The sequence below is a fragment of the Sus scrofa genome, chromosome 1 (genome assembly GCF_000003025.6).
Source record: "Sus scrofa isolate TJ Tabasco breed Duroc chromosome 1, Sscrofa11.1, whole genome shotgun sequence".
NCBI classification, from domain to species: domain Eukaryota; kingdom Metazoa; phylum Chordata; class Mammalia; order Artiodactyla; family Suidae; genus Sus; species Sus scrofa.
The window spans coordinates 63,166,555-63,185,915 of NC_010443.5; positions in this window are offsets into that span (position 1 = coordinate 63,166,555).

Genomic DNA, 19,361 nt, shown 5'->3' on the forward strand with positions numbered 1-19,361 from the left:
CATTCCCTAAAACAGCTGTGCAAGATTGCTTCAAATCACACCAGCAAACAGACAAATGCAGATGGAGACACATGCTCTTCCCAGTGGCATTGCTTCAGAAGCATCAGGGTGCCCCTCTCAGCTGCCAGATATGGTCTTATTGATGACAGTTTTAAATAAGTTTAATAAAATACCCACAAAAAGAAGTCCAGCAAGGCTACCATAGAGTGCACTGCATTTCATTACTTGCTTTCTGATATTCTTTGACTGTGGTCCTGTCAAAACCTTCATTTCCTTCCTAGAGGAAGAAAACACAATAAAGAACTTGCCTGTCTGAACTCTGAAAGCAATCGAGTGCTCTGATGAAAGATGAAGGGGCTCACATCCTTGTCAAAGGTTTGTTCACTAATAAGCTCAGTCCCCTTGTTGCCAGTCACCTCTCTGCACAGCAGAGCGCCCCCTAACACCACTTCACTACTGCTTTCCTCCTTTCCATCTCCCACTTTGTTTGCTTGTCTCCCACTTTCCCTGACCAACACCACTTCTCTGCGTTTTTTATAGAGAGTGGCAAAAATAAAGATCTCGAAGATACCAAAGAGGTGTTTTAAAAGGGCAGATCTGAAACTAACAGCGCTAAATCTTCACAGATACATCAGTTTTGTGTTATATAGCAAAAAGGCAAATCCAGAGTCTAATGACTGTGTTACATTGTGAGTCTACATTATGAATGTGTGTTACCTTCATTATAGAGACTGGACCCTACCAATTGTTTTTTTTTTAATTGTATCTATAGCTTGGATTACAAAATGAAATTAAATCTGGTGAGGGTATGCAAATAGGGATGTTATGCTGGTCTACACAAGCAGTTGTTCCTGAATATATCCTGTTGAAATAAAAAGGGAAGAGGTGATGACTAAGGATAAACCAGGATTCCAAATATACACTGGGCCTGATGTCTTCAGATTTATATATTCTTTCAGGCATTGCCAGGCATACGGGAATTTCTTTTCCTTTTTTTTTCATTTTTGGCTGCCTCATGGCACATGAAGCTCTGGGGCCAGGGATCAGATCTGAGATGCACACTTGAAGAAAATGTCATATGAGGAGGTTATTTTGGATGGCCACAAAGTCAGAGATAACTCTCAGAAGAAAGCATTAAAGAAAACATAGATATATGCTTAAAATTGTCCCCTTCTTTGCGGTTCAGATGTCACATGAGCTCTTAAAGCGCTATTGATCCAACTAAGCAAATTTTGTTATTGTTGTTATTTTAACAGCCTATCTTCCTTGGCTGGGAAGGTTATAATTGTTATTTTATGCTACATTATTTGATTTCTTAGGGTATGATTTTTTCTGCTGGTGCTTCTTTTAAACAAACTATTTTGAACTACTGCTATTTGATTGTATTTATGCCTGAAGGATATTTTTACAAATTGCACAGACTACTGGAAAAAAAATGAGATTTGCATATTCGTATGGCTTTTGAAGTGAGAAGTTGTAAAGATTATAGATATTATCTTTCTACACTTGTAAGAGAGTCTACTTGTAAGCATTTTCCCCAATCACTAGAAATAAAAAAACTGTAAAAAACAAGGTTGTAAATAGCTGGTCTTTATGTTTAAGGGCAAAAGCAAAGGTGCAGCTTATTTTAAAAGATAGAGTCAGATTTATCTGTTTCTATTTAATAATTCATAAGATTTTTAACTCAAAAGACTGAGATGGAAAGACATTTCCAAAGATCTGATTTGGCATATTTACACTCAGGAAATAATAAAAAAAAGAAAAAAGAAAAAAGAAAGAGCATCACATGAATCAAATTACTCTTTCCCAAAAGAGACTACAAAAGTTCCTAAAATCATCATCTTTTGGTCATTGTGAAAAATCAGTATTTTATGAACTTTAGAAAAATACCATTTATAGTTGTAGAAAATCAATTTTATCTTTTATGTCTTTGGTGAAGAGATATTCCTCATGCTAGAGAACTGGGCATTCCAATTCTATTTTCTCCTTCTACTTGTCATTTTTATTAATGCCAGGACAAGACCCCCATGTACCCTTATGGACATTTAGTGGAGGTGGTAAAAAGAGTTGATATTTTCAAAAACTTTCTGCTTCTTTCTATAGTGTAGTTTAGACACAACATATCGCAGACTCAGAACAATAATCTTCCTTCGCTTGCCCCTCTTTGTAATCTAGCCTTGGAATATGTCTTCTAATTTTCAATGACAAAACATATATACATTTGTGCATCTAACTTAAGTTGAAGTCATTTGAATTCAACTATTGACACAGTTAATAGTTTCCCTTCGCATGTTGCAGAAAGTAGGAGAAACATTGATGCTGACCAGAGAGATGCTCTTGGGGATATCCCTTTAGCACAATGGTTCTCAAATGAGGTGATTTTGACCCCTCAAGGGACATTTTGCCAATGTCTCTGGGAAAATGTCCCCTAAAAGCAAAACCATTTCTAGCTGAGAATCCTTGCATGAGAAGACAGATTAAATTGTCACAAAATTTTGACTACTTGCATAAACTAATATTAAAACTACAAAATTATAGGATAACTGAATCCTTATGAATATGACAAATATCATGTTTTTAATGGAATAAACAGTTAAATACTTTAAAATTTAAATCTTCTCTTACAAAAGTCTACCATTGTTTACTTGCTTCTAATAATTTTTACCTTTCCTACTAAAATATGTCTTACATATTCTGAAAATGGTAACAATTCTTTTTTATTATAGTTGATTTACAATGTTCTGCCAATTTCTGCTGTACAGCAAAGTGAGCCAGTTATACATATATTCTTTTTCTCACATTATATTTTTTGGCCATGCCCACAGCATGTGGAAGGTCCCAGGCCAAGGACTGAACCTGAACAAAACAGCTATAACCAGAACCACAGCAGTGACTCCAGATCCTGAATCTGCTGAGCCATGAGGGAACTCCCAGAGCAATCATTCTATAATATACTACTTTATTTATTTATTTGTTTACTGTGCTTTTCAGGGCCATACATACAGCATATGGAAGTTCCCAGGCTAGGGGTGGAATCAGAGTTGCAGTTTCTGGCCTTCCACAGCCACAGTAATGCTGGATCCAAGTTGTGTTTGTGAATTACACCACAGCTCACGGCAATGCCGGATCCTTAACCCACTGAGCAAGGCCAGGGATCGAATCCACATCACATCCTCATGGAAACTTGTTGGGTTCGTAACCTGTTGAGCCACAACAGGTACTCCCTTAACTTACTGTTTTATTAGAGCAAGTTGTCTCCAGTAGCCTAAAATACAATCCCGCTTAATTGGCTACATTGGATTAGAGACAAATTATTTATTATAAATTACTAAATTATTTTAAAAATTGATACAAAACTGTCTTTGAGGTTCTGGCTTAACAATTTCAAAGTTTCTACTTTTGGTAGGTCCTGTAAAATCAGAACTAAATATAAAAACTTGTATTTTGGACATTGGTAGGATAGTAGCTTCATGGGTAAAGTATTTATTACTTCACTACTTTGCTATAGACTCTGAAGTCTGTTATAAAGCCATTAAGAAGAAGCTTAACTTACTGTGAAGGATTGAGATCTTAGAGATTCAAGCCTAAGACTGTTTGTGACCTCAAGCAAGTCACTCGATTGTCTGTGACCTTCAATTTCTTCATTTATAAAATGGTAATATACAACTTTATGTCAACAATATTCCAATAAAAATAAAAATAATTATAAAAAATTAAATGGTAATAAAGGTACCCAATTCATTTGTTCAAAATGGAAAAACAAAATCTTATAAATGTGCTTACCTTCTTGTTATATATTAATATGTAATTATCTAACTTTGTTAGACAATTGATGTTTAATTTTACAAACCTAATAATTAAGATGTTAATTATATCTATTAAACATTAACAAAGTTCCAAAATATATAAACCATCGTTGAGAAATTTTTTTCCTCATATAACTGAAACAGAATAGCATTCCCCACAAAAAAATTTCTTAGTTTGGTCACATCCCTAGTTCTGTACTGATGATTATAGTGGACATCAATGTCAGGTCCTGGCAGTGATCTCCTTTGATATATTAACTGGTGTATTGCCTCATCCAAACTTGTGTACTTTTGAGTTCTTTCTATCACCTAAGAAGCTTTGCAAGTTTCCTGTATGACCTCAGAGAAGGAAGTCATCAGAAATGCTGAAGAAAAGTGAGATAATGATTTTTAAGCTTATAAATAAATTTGTGAACCCAAGGCTTAGGGAGAAAAAGATGTTTAAATTATAAGTATATAGGGGTTTGATTTTTCTTTTTTTTTTTCCTATATGGTTAAGAGCCACTTAGACGCTACAAATAATACAGTTGGGAAGAATGGTCAGACTAGTTCACCTCAGATAAGGCAAAGATTCCACAAGTTGGGAAGATCAAGGAATAGTCAAAAGGGAAGGGAAAAGGGTGGATGTGCTTGTGGCCCATTGGAAGGGATCCTAGGCCTTGATTTCTGACAGTTGATATAATCATTAAACATGTGTTGTTGTAAGGGAGCAGAGAGGCCTTTGGCTTGGCTCTTTAAGGAGAGTCTGAGTTTCCCTTCACTCCTCAAATATGGCAGAACCATATTTGTAAGCATTCTGTTCTCTACAGATGGGCACAGAGAAGGCTAGAAAACCTGAGAATGCCACACATTCTAGGCAGGGTGGACACCAAGTGTTTGGATCTCTGACTGCACCCTTGATGGAAACATAGTCAACCAAAGAGAGACCGAGGGGATATGTAGATGCCAATGCTCAAAGCCAGAGAGGGCAGGAAACAACTCGACTGATGCTGGCGTGGGCAGACAATCACCAGGGAAAAGTCAATTGGACCAGCCTGCTAAGTATGCTTCAGAGCTAAGAGGTAAGTAGTTACAGAAACATCCTGGAGAGAGCCTTATATTGACTGAAGTGGACTAAGACATGCCTTAATCAAATGAGGAAACAACTTGACATGTCTTAATTTACTCTGAATTTTTCTAGATCAAACTATGAAAACCTGACTTATTAGAGTTGCGATGATAATTTTATTCAGTGTTGGATAAATAAGCCAAATTATAGTTTTTTATATTAAATTTGCAGATTGTGAAAAATCATACCCACTTTAAAATACAAAATAAATAAAAGAACTGTCACTTCTTCCAATATTTTCCTTGTAGAGTATGATTATCTGATATCCTTCCTAGAAAATGTGGTGTTTGATTGAGATGTACTTTGATCTAAAAGATTAGTCTGATGAAAATACGATCAATCCATTATTCAGTGATATATAAAAACAATTCTAGTGTGCTATATTATAATGAGACAAATGTTGATTTTTATATAACTATAGTGTATGTTTAATACTGGTGACTGTCAAAAATGAAATTCTGGAATGTTTCCAGCTTGCATATTGAAAAGAGAATGAAGATAATGGGTACTCCCAATAAAAACCTTGTCAAATTGTTATAAAGTGCATTAAGATCATGTAGAAAGTGCTGGAAGATAGCATCATTTCAACAAAGTTCTTTGACTATGAATCTTATTACATGGCCTAAACTGCATGTGGTTTCTCTTGGTAAAAACTATGTTTGAAGAAGTTTGGTAGATAAAATTGTATTTGATAGCATTAGAGTTATATGAACTTTCTACCTCCTTAAAGAGAAATTGGATGAAAAAACTAATTGGAGTAGACCACTTAAAGGGATCAATATGAAAATGTGAAGTGATTTTAGGCCTCTGACTCAGGGTTGTATTAGAGTGATATTTAAGCAAAAGTAGGTTATCGAACAGTTTTGAAATAAATCATTATTCCTCAACATGAAACAATGTCAAAGACATTAAACAGAGGATAACAACATTCCATGAGCTGACAACTCTTTTTCCAAATAGGAAAATAAAAAGATCAGAAAATTACATTTTATTACTTTAGTGCTTATTTTATTAAATCTATTTTAACAAAATCTCTTTAAAACAAAGATAATCTAAATGTACTTTGAAATAATACAAAAATTATTAAGTCATAAGATTTGTGACCTCAGGAGGAACCAGGAAGATACTTTGTGAAGTGTTGCATTTCCCTTAATCCACTCCCTCACCCAGAATCTGGAAAGAGATGTCTAACATACTACACAAAAGTCTGGCACCAAGTTTACAATTAGAAATCAGGGAGCTGATAATGAATTAGAGTGAGACTATATTAAAGGGATGCATTTTGCAAGTCATGAAATTTGTTAAGCATGTACCATAGGCCAGATACTGCTTAAAGAGACTGGGTTATGAGTAAGATCTGATTTCAAGGAATTTATTATCTAGTTGAAGATATACACTAATGGATCACAAACTATACAGAATTATGTCCAAAACACAAGTGTAACCAACAAAATACTGTAAGAGAAATTGGAGTCAGAAGTAGGGGAGTAGTGGAGTTTTCATTGTGGCTCAGTGGTTAATGAATCTGACTAATATCCATGAGGACAGGGGTTCAATCCCTAGCCTTGCTCAGTGGGTTAGGGATCCGGCGTTGCATGAGCTGTGGTGTAGGTCGCAGATGCAGCTCTGATCCTGCATTGCTGTGGCTATGGTGTAAGCTGATAGCTACATCACAGATTCAACCCCTACAGCTCTGATTCTATCCATATGCCTGTTTGTGGCCCTAAAAAAGGCAAAAAAAAAAAAAAGTAGGAGAGTAGCATCTATTAAACTGAATTCTAGGATGTAAGAAAGAAGAAAAAAAGAGGAAAGGCCAAAGATTGATTTTCTTTTCTAATTAAGAAACATATATGAAAGACATCAATATTAATATATTCTCCAATGCCAAATTACACCAATACCTAACCACTTTCCAATATGATTTCTCTACATAATCTCAGGATGACTTTGTATTCACATTCCTAAAGAAACCAGTTCAACAAAGACTATGGCACAGTCTTTGTCTGGCATGCAAGATTGGAGTCCCTGTGTGGCTGCAAGTAATTAAAAACTCTGTTGTACTGGAGTTTATATTCTTTAATTCCTTTATTCATTCAAGCAGGATAAATTAAATACATTCTATTGGCGAGGCATAACCATAGAAACTGGGCATTTCAAAGGTAGGAACAAATGAGAAACAAACAAAAAATCAATGAATATACAGTTCTCTCTTTTCTGTGTTTTGAGGTCCTCTCCCCTTCCTTTTCTTCCCTCCTCTGCCCTCCTGACCCCACCCCTTCTCTTTATCAGCTAGAGCTAGTTTGGGGGATTTTTCAGACTGGTGGACTAGAATAATTTATAAAGTGAGGATGAATCACCCTTTGCATGAATAAGATAGTAGAAGCAGGAGAATTTCTATTCAGATGTTTTTATTCCACCAAATTTTACATTGAAACAATAACACACTACAAGGATCTGTGCCATGTGTGACAGAAATTAGGAAAAACCAGTTATATAGTTGCCTTCATGGAGCTTAAAGTCTAGCAAGGACTATATATATTAAGTAACTATTAGCAGATAGAATTATTTTAATCTAATAATGATAAATGTTATAGGAACTTCTAGTAGCTGTACTTAAGGAGTAAAGAAAGTGCTGCAAAAGAATGGTGTGGGATACAAGAAGAAATGGTGATCAAATTAAATGGCAAATATTCATGAATGGAAGGAAACACTTTCAGGTATAATGTTAACAACAAAGAGAATTTGTAAGAATAAGAAATGATAGAACTAAAATACAGGACAATGATAGCAAGTAAATGGAAAAAAGTGTGATGAGAAGTGAAGTCTAAGGTCAAGTGTCCAGGCATAGGTTTAAGATATATTATTTAGCTTTAGATACTGGAAAAGTGTAAGATTAACCACTGAAGGGACAGAAGAGTATATAAATTACAATCTAAAGAGAGGATCATGCTGCCAACATGGATGGAACTAGAGACTCTGATACTGAGTGAAGTAAGTCAGAAAGAGAAAGACAAATACCATATGATACCACTTATATCTGGAAGCTAATATATGGCACAAATGAACCTCTCCATAGAAAAGAAAATCATGGATTTGGAGAATAGATTTGTGGTTGCCTAGGGGGAAGGGGAGGGAGTGGGATGGATTGGGAACTTGGGGTTAATGGATGCAAACTATTGACTTTGGAATGGATTAGCAATGAGATCCTACTATGTAGCACTTAGAACTATGTCTAGTTACTTATGATGGAGCATGATAATGAGAGAGAAAAGAATGTGTATATGTGTATGTAACTGGATCACCATGCTGTACAGTAGAAAAAAAATTGTATTGGGGAAATAACAATAAAAAAATAAATAAAAGAGAGGGTCAAATATAAATAAAGAAAAACAGATGAACAAGTAGTAAGTGAATAATAAAGTAGAGATAAACATTTTTTATTGAATTTAGATATAATGCAAACAAAAATAAATGAAGTAGCAAAACAGCATGTGATCAGAGAATGAAGGACCTAGAGTCAAGTGTTGGTTCCTTTTTAAAAAAATTTTTTGCAGGTTTGTTAACTGATGATTTGGAAATAAGAGCAAAAGGATGATGTGGGAGGAGGAGTGTACACTTTGGCATGAGGTCCTTGAGAAGCTTAGAGGGAACTGGCTCTATAGCTCAGGTTGAGGGCCTGTCTTTGGATGGACATGACTTACATGATAAAAGGAAGGAACAGGATCACTTGTAGTAGATTTATTCTTTGACCATGGAAAGATGAGAGATTTTTGCCTCTCATGGCTTCTACTTTCTCACTGAATTATGGGGCAAAATCACCAACTGAAAGTAGGAATGAGGAGATGGTGGTTCTGAGTTGCAAGGCTTTCTGGTACTTAATTCAAGGTACAAGAGGAATCAAAGAGTTAAAAGTGTTTAAAAGAACTCATAAAATTCGGTGGATTGTTGTTGCTCAAGTACCGAGGTCTTTAAACAGTTCCCTTTCTAATTTTCAGAGTCCTTTTCTCATTGTCTGTTTACTTATTTCCAGATTATTTCATGTTTGTTTGTTTGTTTGTTTTTTGCCACATCTATGATATGTGGAAGCTCCTGGACCAAGGATTGAACCTGCACCATAGCGGCAACCCAAGTCAATGCCAGATCCTTGACCTGTGGCACCACAAGGGAACTCCTCATTTGTATTTTGAAAGGAAGAGCAGAATAAAGCAAGTTTTCATCATCTTGTACCAGAAATGAAGGCCCTACTTTATCCTGTATGGATTCATGTACATGGCTTATTTTTTTAGTCAACAAAAAGTAAATGTTTTGACCATTTGGAAACTGCTATGTGAAAAGTAGGATTATTCAACTGGGGAGGAAAAAAAAAACACTCAGACTTTCTAGTTTCTAGGGCAAAAATATAATTAAGTTTTTGGGATGGCATCCGCTTTTTGTTGTTTATAAAGATTGACCCTATGTTGCAAGGCAAACGCTTGTGAATCAAAAAATTCCCAAGCTCTTGAGACAAACACCTCATAAATAAATACATGTATATACAAATACACTTCAATTTCTTTATATGTATGGGATCCAGAGAAGCTAACAGGTGAGCAGTGTAAAAGCAACAGGAAAAGGAAAAAGAAAAAAGGACAAAAGGAATATGAATATGGAAGAATAGAGGAAAACAGAATAGGTGTAAATACTCTCATTATTCATTTCCTTTTTCTTTTATTCCAGTCATTTCTCTCTAAAAATGATTAAGTACAATAATTATTTTCTCCGTTTCATAGGTCCACCAACTTAATTAGATTTTTTTCTCTTATGATGGTACATTTTCTAAAACATCTCCATTTTCATGACCAAATAAAACTGCAAATGCCTTTTTAATAGTGTAGATAATGCTGTGTCTACATGCCTGCTATGCAATAAGGTTGAATAGTGAATTGAATGATCAAATTTAGTGGGAAAAGTTGTTCGAGCTGCTTGAATAAGATTGCTGATTGGTTCAGGAAGCTAGAGTGTTACGGTACCATTCGTTGAGTGGATTTTTACTTTCTGATGCCTGTTTCTTTTACAGAATAGATCTGTCCCCTCAATTAACATTACTTCTTTCTTTTTTGGCTCCAAGCTTCTTTCAATTCTATTTCCTAATTCCTTACAAATTCAATCTCATTAACTTACCTGATGCCCTGTGACTCACAAGATATAATTTTATTCTCACCTTCCTGCCTTTTAACACTCTTAGCTACAGTTTTTAATGTGCATCACCTGATGACAATCTATTTCTCAATTCTTCTTTTGAATATATTTCCTGAAAATGTATCATTATAAATTTTCCTGTGGTTATGTAGGACTAGAAACCCTGCCATACTCTCAAAACTGTGATGCATGAATCAAATTCAGATATTTCATACTAAGAATTTGTATTGCCATAAAAATCTATATTCTATTCCATTATTTTTCATTTGTTTATGAAAGATTTATAAATGAGAATTAAAATGAAGTCAAGTTTTTGTATGAAATTTGAGGTTTTTGTTTGTTTGTTTGTTTGTTTTTCTTTTTCTATGGCCGCACTTGGGGCATATGGAGGTTCCCAGGCTAGGGGTCTAATCAGAGCTGGAGCCGCTGGCCTACACCACAACCACAGCAACACGGGATCCTAGCCGCATCTGCAACCTACTCCACAGCTCATGGCAACTCCAGATCTTTAACCCATTGAGCAAGGTTAACCACTGAGCCATGACGGGAACTCCTATTTTTTCTTTAACAATAGAAAATTGGCCTTTGGATATTCACTCCAAAAGATTTCCTTTCTCTCATGCTTCTTGTTTTTTAGCAATAATTAGAAAATGTCTTAGTTTTTAAAATCACTTATGCCAAGTGTTTTTAAAAAATGCTTTCCAATTATATCCACATATAGGAAGACATCCCCCCCTACACACATACACGCACACACACACATCTTTTTAATTTCTATAATTCCCTTTTAAAAAGTTGGTAGATATCTTTTTTTTTTTTTTTTGTCTCTTGTCTTTTTTGTTGTTGTTGTTGTTGTTATTGTTGCTATTTCTTGGGCTGCTCCCACGGCATATGGAGGTTCCCAGGCTAGGGGTTGAATCGGAGCTGTAGCCACCGGCCTATGCCAGAGCCACAGCAACGCGGGATCCGAGCCGCGTCTGCAACCTACACCACAGCTCACGGCAACGCCGGATCGTTAACCCACTGAGCAAGGGCAGGGATCGAACCCGCAACCTCATGGTTCCTAGTCGGATTCGTTAACCACTGCACCATGACGGGAACTCCTAAAAAGTTGGTAGATATCTAAGTTTAAGGAATGCAACTTATTTTTCAATCAAGCAAAATTTTTTTACAAAAAAATATTTCATGATATCTCCCTGAATGTTTTATCTCTATTCCATTATATTTTTCAAATATTTTATTGAAAATTATTGTCAAATTATTTCTAAAACCAAAGAATTGTCCTTAAAAGCAAAATAGTAATGTTGAAAATTTTCTAGAATCTTACAGCCTGCCAAAACTGAATCAAGAAGAAGGAGACCAACTGAACAGACAAATCACTAGAAATGAAATTGATTATGTCATAAAAACACTCCCTACAAATAAAAGTCCAGGACCAGATGGCTTCACAGGCAAATTCTACCAAACATATAAAGAGGAACTGGTGCCCATCTTCCTTAAAATCTTTCAAAAGGATGAAGAAGAAGGAATACTCCCAAAGACATTCTATGAAGCCACCATCACCTTAATACAAAACCAGACAAAGATACCACCAAAAAAGAAAACTATCACCTAATATCATTGATGAATATAGATGCAAAAATTCTCAACAAAATCTTAGCCAACCAAATCCAAAACATCAAAAAAATTACACACCATGACCAGGTAAGGTTCATCCCAGGTTCACAAGGATGGTTCAACATATGTAAATCAATCAACATCATACACCACATTAACAAAAGAAAAGTCAAAAATCATATGATCATCTCAATAGACACAGAAAAAGCATTTGACAAAGTCCAACATCCATTCATGATCAAGACCCTCGCCAAAGTGGGTACAGAGGGAACATTCCTGAATATAATCAAAGCCATTTATGATAAACCCACAGCAAATACAATACTCAATGGGGAAAAACTGAAAACCTTCCCACGAAAATCTGGAATAAGACAAGGATGCCCACTCTCACCACTGCTCTTCAACATAGTTGTGGAAGTCCTAGCTGCAGCAATTAGACAAACAAAAGAAATAAAAGGAATCCACATAGGAAGAGAAGAGATAAAACTGTCACTGTATGCAGATGACATGAAACTATACATAGAAAACCCTAAGGACTCAACCCCAAAACTACTTGAACTGATTAATAAATTCAGCAAAGTAGCAGAATATAAGATTAACATTCAGAAGTCAGTCGCATTTCTGTATACCAGCAATGAAATATTAGAAAAGGAATACAGGGAGTTCCTGTCGTGGCGCAGTGGTTAACGAATCCGACTAGGAACCATGAGGTTGAGGGTTCGATCCCTGCCCTTGCTCAGTGGGTTAATGGTCCAGCGTTGCCGTGAGCTGTGGTGTAGGTCACAGACCATGTTGCTGTGGCTCAGATCCCATGTTGCTGTGGCTCTGGCGTAGGCTGGTGGCTACAGCTCCGATTAGATCCCTAGCCTGGGAACCTCCATATGCAGCGGGAGCAGCCCAAGAAATGGCAAAAAGACAAAAAAAAAAAAAAATAGAAAAGGAATACAAATATACAATACCTTTTAAAACTGCACCCCAAAAAATCAAGTACCTCAGAATACACCTGACCAAAGAGGTAAAGGACCTATATGCCAAGAACTATAAAACTTTAATCAAAGAAATCAAAGAAGATGTAAAGAAATGGAAAGATATTCCATGTTCCTGGATTGGAAAAATCAATATTGTAAAAACAGCCATACTACCCAAAGCAATCCACACATTCAATGCAATCCCTATCAAATTCCCCATGACATTTTTCACAGAACTAGAACAAACAATCCAAACATTTATATGGAACCACAAAAGACCCAGAATCGCCAAAGCAATCCTGAGAAACAAAAACCAAGCAGGAGGCATAACTCTCCCAGACTTCAAGAAATACTACAAAGCCACAGTCATCAAAACAGTGTGGTACTGGTACCAAAACAGACAGACAGACCAATGGAACAGAATAGAGAACCCGGAAATAAACCCTGACACCTATGGTCAATTAATCTTTGACAAGGGAGGCAAGAACATAAAATGGGAAAAGGAAAGTCTATTCAGCAAGCATTGCTGGGAAACCTGGGCAGCTGCATGCAAAGCAATGAAGCTAGAACACACCCTCACACCATTCACAAAATAAACTCCAAATGGCTGAAAGACTTAATATACGACAGGACACCATCAAACTCCTAGAAGAAAACATAGGCAAAACACTCTCTGACATCAACATCATGAATATTTTCTCAGGTCAGTCTCCCAAAGCAATAGAATTAGAGCAAAAATAAACCCATGGGACCTCATCAAACTGAAAAGCTTTTGCACAGCAAAGGAAACCAAAAGAAAACAAAAAGACAACTTACAGAATGGGAGAAAATAGTTTCAAATGATGCAACTGACAAGGGCTTAATCTCTAGAATATATAAGCAACTTATACAACCCAACAGCAAAAAAGCCAATCAATCAATGGAAAAATGGGCAAAAGACCTGAATAGACATTTCTCCAAGGAAGATATACAGATGGCCAGCAAACACATGAAAAAATGCTCAACATCGCTGATTATAAGAGAAATGCAAATCAAAACTACCATGAGATACCACCTCACACCAGTCAGAATGGCCATCATTAATAAATCCACAAATAACAAGTGCTGGAGGGGGTGTGGAGAAAAGGGAACCCTCCTGCACTGTTGGTGGGAATGTAAACTGGTACAGCCACTATGGAGAACAGTTTGGAGATACCTTAGAAATCTATACATAGAACTTCCAAATGACCCCACAATCTCACTCTTGGGTATCTATCCGGACAAAACTCTACTTAAAAGAGACATGTGCACCCATATGTTCATTGCAGCTCTACTCACAATAGCCAGGACATGGAAACAACCCAAATGTTCATCGACAGATGATTGGATTCGAAAGATGTGGTATATATACACAAAGGAATACTTCTCAGCCATCAAAAAGAATGACATAATGCCATTTGCAGCAACATGGATGGAACTAGAGAATCTCATCCTGAGTGAAATGAGCCAGAAAGACAAAGACAAATACCATATGATATCACTTATAACTGGAATCTAATATATAGCACAAATGAACATCTCCACAAAAAAGAAAACCATGGACTTGGAAAATAGACTTGTGGCTGCCTGATGGGAGAGGGAGGGAGTGGGAGGGATCTGGAGCTTGGGGTTATTAGACACAACTTAGAATAGATTTACAAGGAGATCCTGCTGAGTAGCACTGAGAAGTATGTCTAGATACTCATGTTGCAACAGAACAAAGGGTGGGGAAAAAAATGTGTAATGTATACATGTAAGGATAACTTGATCCCCTTGCTGTACAGTGGGATAATAAAATAAAATATTTTAAGAAAATAGCAATGTTGAGAATATAGAGTCAGATAGAAATTCTAACTGGTCCTTAAATTCAATAAAGTAAATATTAACTATTTAAATATGAAAATTTTAAAATGTACTACCTTAAGACATACATCACACAGCGTAATTTTCTTCTATAACATATAAGTGATTTTAATTTTCCTAAATATTGTATATACAGCAATTTATTCTGTTGTCAGCCACAGTACAGTTATCTCATAGGCCTTTTTTGACATATTACTCATCAATATTGCCGTTATTTGCACTTATGTGTGGATATTCCCACATGCATGTATGGGACTTTGAATTTATTGAACTAAGTTCTCTTTCATTGTACATGAAGTTCATGAGAGGTAAAAAAAATTTGATGCTTCCAATAGTTGTTATTATTTTGCTTCAGTAAACAGTTTCTTTAATATTTTTTCCTTCATTGAAATCATTAAAAAAATAGAAGCTAGACAAGTTTCATTCCCTACCCCCAAAAAGGGCCCACTAGCCTTTAAATAATGTAAAAAACACAACACAAAACAATTTAAGGTATGCAAATATGTTCATTTTCATCTAGCCTGGATCAGAAGAATTCAACTCAGTTTTCTCTATTGTTTCACAATTCATTTGTCTTCACATCTTACTTCTTTAATGATCATTATATCTCTAAGTCCTAATTAAGTTCCCCAATCTTCTTATTTTAGGTCTGTCAAGGTTTTCCCAAAGTTATATGAACACCAACAGAAATTATACTCAATTAGATATGTATCAGTTCTGTATAGTTAATGAATTTTCATAAATCTATTTTGCCTCAACTAAATCATAAATTTCTTTAAGGATTTAGGACCTTGTGTTTTCCATACCTAGTGTAATTGTGCAAAGATATTTCATGATTCACTGATTGACAAGTTTGCTTAATTGAAAAGTCATCCCCATTTCTATATAATTTATTTATGTTACAGAGTCTATAACACATATATTAAAATAATTGGCACTATAACTTGCTATTCAATAGCATTTAATAAGATAGAATTTATACTCGATTTTAAGAATAGATTTTGTTGTAGAAGTAGCTGTACAGTTATTTTAATCTGACACAGAATAATTAATTTAACACATAGTATGTTAAGCTTCAGTCTTTTCAGTATACCAGGAAAGAATCAGAATAGGGAATTAGGAAAATAGATATAAATTTTTACCTTCTACAAATACCATTTGAATGGACCTATCACTAGAAATGAAATTGAATTGTAAAAGTAAAAAACTCTCTATAAACAGAGGTCTAGGACCATACCGGTTCACAGGCTAATTCTACCAAACATACAAAGAAGAACTTATACCCATCCTTCTTAAACTTTTCCAAAAGATTGAAGAAGAAGGAACATTCCCAAAGATATTCTATTAAGCCATCACCCTAATACCAAAACCCGACAAAGTTATTACTAAAAAAGAAAATTAGAGACCAATATCCTTGCTAAATATAGATACAAAAATTCCCAATGAAATCTTAGCAAACAGAATCCAACACAGAAAAAAAGGCTATGTACCATGACCAAGTTCAACATATACAATATACACAAATCAATGTGATATACCACATTAACAAAAGTCAAAAACAACGTGATCATCTCAATAGATGCAGAAAAATCATTTGACAAAATCCATCATCGACTCATGATAAAAACTCTCACAATTCTCAATATCACAAAAGCCAGTTATGACAAACCCACAACCAATATAATACTCAACAGAGAAAAGCTGAAAGCCTTCCTGCTAAAATCTGGAACAAGAAAAGGATGCCCACTCTCACCACTTTTATTCAACATGGTATTGGAAGTCCTAGCCACAGCAATCAGAAAAAAAAAAAAGAAAATTAAAAAAAATGTATCCAAGTTAGAAGAGGTAAATTTGTCACTATATGCAGGTGACAAGATATAATATATAGAAAACCGTAATGACTCCACACAAAAACTACTGTATGTGATAAACAAATTTAGTGAAGTAGAAGATCAACATTCAGAAATCAGCTGCATTTCTATATACCAACAGTGAAATATCAGAAAGTGAACAATACCTTTTTTTATTTTTTTAAATTTTTACTAGAGTATTGTGTCAACTTCTGCTGTATAGCACAGAGACCCAGTCATACATAGGCCTCCCAAGGCAATAGAAATAAAAACAAAAATAAACAAATAGGGCCTAATCAAAATAACAACATTTTGAACATCAGAGAAAACCATTTAAAAAAATTAAAATACAATCAACAAATGGGTTAAAATAGTTGCAAATGATTCATCTGACAAGGGCTTAATCTCTAAAATATACAAACAACTCAAACAATTCAACAACAAAAATAACAAGAAATCCAACTGAAAAGTTGGCAGAAGACTTAAACAGATATTTCTCCAAAGAAGACATATTGATGGCCAGTGGGTACATGAACAGATATTCAACAGCACTCATTAGACAAATGAAAATCAAAACTACGATGAGGGGAGTTCCCACTGTGGCTCAGCATTTTAAAGACTAAGCTTGATCTCTGTGAGGATGTGGGTTCAATCCCTGGCCTCAGTGGGTTAAAGATACAGCATTGCCACAAACTACAACATAGGTCACAGATGAGGCTTGAATCCAGTGTTCCATGGCTGTGGTGTAGACTGCAGCTGCAGTTCCGATTTGACCTTAGCCAGGGAGCTTCCATATGCCACAGGTGCGGCCATTGAAAAGGAAAAAACAAAAACAAAAAGCTACAATGAGGTACCACTTCACACTGGTCTAAGGGCCATCATTATTAACACTACAAATAACAAAATACTGGAGAGGGTATGGAGAAAAGGTAACCCTCCTTCACTTTCGGTGGGAATGTAAATTGGTTTAACCACAATGGAAAACAGTATGGAGGTTCCTTAGAAAACTGAAGCTTATAAAAACTAAAAATAGAAATATGATCTTGAAATCCCACTTGTGTGTATATATCTAGACTAAACAATAATTCTAAAGTATACATGCACCCCTAAGTTCATAGCAGCACTACTCACAATAAGACATAGAAAAGCCCAAATGTCTATCAACAGATGAGTGGATTAAGAAGACGCAGTACAGATATACAATGGAATACTATTCAGCCATAAAAAAAGAACAAAGTAAAGCTATTTGCAGCAATATGGATTCAACTAGAGATTATCATACTAAGTGAAGTCAGAAAGAGAAAGATAAATACCATATGGTATCCCTTATATGTGGAATCTAAGATATGGCACAAATGAACTTACCTACAAAACAAATAGACTCACAGGCATGAAGAATAGACTCATGGTTGCCAAGGGGGCAGGGGAAGGAGTGGAATGGACTGGGAGTTTGGCGTTAGTAGATCCAAATTGTTGCATTTAGAATGGATAGATAGTAAGGTCCCACTGCAGAGCACGGGGAAAATATCCAACCTCCTTGAAAATAATATTTATAAAAGAATGCATATATATATACATGTATACATATATCTTTCCAATTAACTTAGCTATATAGAAATTGGCACAACATTGTAAATCAACTATACATTACTAAAAATAAAATAAAATTAGTATCATGCTTTCACTCAATAAAGATAAAGAATTCTTCTAAATTAAAAAAAAAAGTTAACCAATCATATTCCACTGAACTTCAAAACAGAAGATTACGTATTTATTTTGAGAAAAAGTACAAAATATAACACTAGAAGAGGTGAATATTGTTTGGGGCAAGTCACTTTAACATCTTTAAGCTTCATGACTAAAAATGGAGATAATGTACTTTTCTCACAGTACTGTCATGGGGATTAAATGAGAAAGGTACAGGACCATGATTATTATACAATAAAGAATTTTATAATGTAAAATATCATGCATTAGATACATTACATAGTTTTATACAACTTTATGTAGCAATAATAGCTGAGGGTGTCCAGATAATCTCATCCTGACTGAAATTGCATTTTGAAATTTATAGTACAAAATTTCAAATTAAAAGTGTAGTCAATTTAAAAGATCCAGAAGTTTTGGAAGACTCACAGCGGACTAATCTCCTAACAAGCTTAACAGTATACTAGATGCTAATAATATGGATTTGTAAATAATTCATGTATTTGAGAGTAGTTGTTATATAATACCTAGTCATCTACCAAAATTTTCCCTATTTCATTTTATTACTTGATTTTATTATTCTATTTTAAAATTAGTTTTGATTTTACCTCTATATTATGCAACGATTATAAATAATGCGCTGAGCTAGAGGCTAAGACTGCAGAGAAGTAACAAAAAGTAGGGAGGTACAGATACAACATAGTCACTGGCCTCCGCAGACTTTTTATTTTTAAGAAGAAAGATAGCTATTCCAAGTAAAACAAATGAAGGGACTTTAGAGAAAATATTGAATACAATGAGAATGTAAGACTAACTGATCTCAAAATCTCAAGTCTGGAAATGTTATCTTTTTGCCTCATTTAAACTCAGGGCCCAGCAGCAAGATTCTGAGTAGGCCCTCCCTCCTGAGGCTGAGAGATGGCATCACAGGACGAACAGAGGCTATTATGCCAGGACTTCGCTGGCAGTAAGAGAAGGCAGAATAGGAATATTAACTGTGGAATTTTGCACTGTTAGGAGAGGAACTCCAGCTAATCCCAAGTCCAAAGATTTGGGGTTAAAAAATAAGAGGTTAGGATATGTTAATTATTTAATTCTTTATCCACTAAACATTTACTGAGAATCCTATACACCAAAACTTGGAGAAACAAGGAGAAATATAAACAGGTCTTACTACAGAAAAACTTAATTCTATCAATATTTATTGACAACTTCTAACTTATACCAGGGGCTGTGGTGGGCCCAA